Here is a 3,802-nt window from a genome sequence, read left to right on the forward strand (position 1 = left end):
ATACAGTTGATCACTGTAGCAGATTTAGAATTTTATATTGATATAGCTAGAATACCAAATCAGCCTTTTGAGATGAAGACAATACAATTTGAAAAACGCTTGCTAGTCTTTCACATAATAGAGTAATCTGCTAAAAAGGATTCAATTTATTTACTTCAAATTTTAAAATAAAGCATCATAAATAACAAAAATAAATTCTGCAGCATTAAAATTCAATTCATGGAAACTGTGAATCAAACATTATAAAAAATGACACAGTGAATATCATCTTTCTGAAACTGTTTAAATCCAAAGTTAATATAGTTGATAGAACTTAAACAATCCAAAGTTAATATAGTTTTTATAGAAATCGAGGATGGTACATTACTTTCTAGATAACTAATTTAATTCAGAGATCATAAAAGCCAGTCCATAGAAACCTAATTTACCGATATTCTACAGAAACAGTGATTCGTGCTATGTTTCCAGAATCTTTTAGAACTAATGACATCATCATTAAAGTTTACTGTGCAATTTTTCGTAAACAACTTTAAGGTTATTGTAAATGACGCATTACATTGCGTGACGTTAAAAAACTGTATCCGCACGTATTGATTAGAACTTAGAACCTTCTAGAACAATTAGGCAAAGAGGGAGATATATGAAATAGATACAGAGAGAGGTGTGTATTAAAAAATTTTTAAAATCAAAAATAATTTTGTAAGATTGCAGAAGGCTTTGCCATTGAGTTACTCGAAAAATACCAACAGATTCCTAAGAGATCCCTTTGCATACAGTAGATCAATGTAACAGATAAAATTTTACATTGATATAGCTAGGATCCAAAATAAACTATTTGCAAATAAGAACAGGTAGGTCCCCCTGTAATAATAATATTGCATCAATTATTTGAGATGAAGAACATATAATTTGAATAATTTGAATGCTCTTGCTAGCATTTATGAAATAAATCAGGTACACAATTATTAGAGTTGACTGTTACAAACGATGAAATCATCTTTCACATAATAGAGTAATCTGCTAAAAAAGATTCAATTTATTTACTTCAAATCTTAAAATAAAGCATCATAAATAACAAAAATAAATTCAGCAGCATTAAAATTCAATGCAAGGAAACTGTGAATCAAACATTATAAAAAATGACACAGTGAATATCATCTTTCTGAAACTGTTTAAATCCAAAGTTAATATAGTTGATAGAACTTAAACAATCCAAAGTTAATATAGTTTTTATAGAAATCGAGGATGGTACATTACTTTCTAGATAACTAATTTAATTCAGAGATCATACAAGCCAGTCCATAGAAACCTAATTTACCGATATTCTACAGAAGCAGTGATTCGTGCTATGTTTCCAGAATCTTCTAGAACTAATGACATCATCATTAAAGTGTACTGTGCAATTTTTCGTAACCAACTTTAAGGTTATTGTGAATGACGCATTACATTGCGTGATGTTAAAAAACTGTATTCGCACGTATTGATTATAACTTAGAACCTTCTAGAACAATTAGACAAAGAGGGAGATTTATGAATAGATACAGAGAGAGGTGTGTATTAAACAATATTTTAAATCAAAAATAATTTTGTAAGATTGCAGATGGCTTTGCTATTGAGTAACTAGAAAAATACCAATAGATTCCTGAAAGATCCCTTTGCATACAGTAGATCACTGTAACAGATAAAATTTTATATTGATATAGCTAGGATGCAAAATAAACTATTATAAATTAAGAACAGGTAGGTCCCCCTGTAATAATAATATTGCATCAACTATTTTAGATGAAGAACATATAATTTGAATTATTTGAATGTTCTTGCTTGCATTTATGAAATAAATCAGGGACATAATTATTAGAGTTGACTGCTACAAACGATGAAATCATCTTTCACATAATAGAGTGATATGCTGAAAAGATTCAGTTTACTGACTTGAAACAATAATATCTAATGCAAGGACAGTGTGAACATGCTAACGGACGTCCCCGCATACTTTATTTGTGGTTTTTTTTAGAAATTTTTTTGATGTTGCTAACAACGTGTGTACATTTGGAGGTTATGTATGTTACAATTCTCTTGTGCGTTACTTCCAAAGTACACAATATTTTTGGCCTAAAACTTTGGACTTGCAAATAAACATAGTAACTAATCTCCCGGAACTAACCCTTTTTGCAGGCAATAAAAAAACTTTATTTCATAAATAATTTCCAGATTTTCGGAAAGGCAAAGACGAAAAACGACGTAACCTCAAAATAATACATATGCATACAATTTTTATTTAGCACAATAAATTTTTTTGTTATTATCCCTCAAAAAAGAGCCCGGAGACGTTCGTTATGATATTTTACAGCATCTCCGAATTCAGTTTTTAAAAATTTTAATTTTTGTGGAAAAAAAGCCTGGGAAACTGTAAGTATCACATGCCCTTAAAGGGGCCAGGATTTCAAGTTAAAAGAATAAGTAAATGAACACTTAGTTTGATTAAGAAGGGGTCTTTGGTTAACAGAGGTTACGATGGAGTGCGCCACTATCAGGTACGCTGCTTTTCATATAGTTGTAACCACGCTTCTCCTGTTAAATCGTGTATTCTCTTAAATCAAGGTAACTAAACTATCAAAAATGTATGTAGAAGAACGAGGAAGAGTAGAGGAGGAGGAGGAGAAGGAGAAGGATGAGGATACAGTAATGGTGTAGTTAAGACAAGTAGGTACTGAAAATATTGGATTCAATGATTATATCATGCGAATCGTATGTTGTGTGGCATTTGGATGTGCAAATAAAAGGAGCGCAACAGCTTTAAAATAAAAACAACAAAAACTTTTAAAAAACTGCAGGTAACACCTTGTTCATGCGTACTAAGTGTATCTCCATTCTTTGTACTGCACTCTGCGATGAGTTTGATAAATCCAGTTGAACAGATAAGGCTTTATTATTAATAGAATCGTGAAAATACTTTTGTCTCAACTATAGCAACTTAGTAAACTAAAACTTAGTTTCATTAACAAGAGGTCTTTGGGTTACAGACATTACCATAGAGTTCGTCACAATCAGATATGCTGTTTTTCTTATAGTTGTAACCACGTTTTTTTCTCCGGTTGAATCTTGAATGATCCTAAATCAAGTTGAATAAGCTCCTAAAATATATCTAGAAGAATAAAAAAATAATAAAGGGGGTTTGAAGAGGAAAAGGAGGATATGAAAATGATTTAGTTAAGGTAAAAAGGTTCTGAAAATATTAGATAGAATGATAACTTAGACTAAATATTCTGTTTTATAAGATGATTAAGTAAGCTACAATTCATTCAGGCAAGGGAAATCAATAAATACACATATATTTGAAAAAATTTAATTCACTAATCTTATTTTGTTACAATAAACGTATAAAAATTATATATCAAATTTTTAAACTTATTGATTTCTTTGTATAGTTTTCGTTCCATTTCATCAATGTTCAGAAATAATAATGACAGGAAATATTGATTAAACAATTTCAAAATGTTAAATTAATTACATTTAACTATTTGCTAAACTAAAAGAATTATTCCATAATACCAACCTCCCGCATTTCATCAATAATTGAAATAATTTTGTGTACATTATTTACGTTTCCAGCTAGCAGATCTTGTAAAGATGACGGGGGAATAAAGAGCGGAATCGTACGGAGGATAAAGAAGAAGGGGGTTGATAAAAAGAAGTTGCAAAAGGAGGGGTTGAAGAAAGAGAAGTTGGAAAAGGAGGGGGCGATGAAAGAAGAGTTGGGAAAGAAGGGGGTGATGAAAGAGAAGTTAGAAGAGGATGATAG

Source organism: Belonocnema kinseyi, chromosome 4 (assembly GCF_010883055.1).
Source record: "Belonocnema kinseyi isolate 2016_QV_RU_SX_M_011 chromosome 4, B_treatae_v1, whole genome shotgun sequence".
Lineage (NCBI taxonomy): Eukaryota > Metazoa > Arthropoda > Insecta > Hymenoptera > Cynipidae > Belonocnema > Belonocnema kinseyi.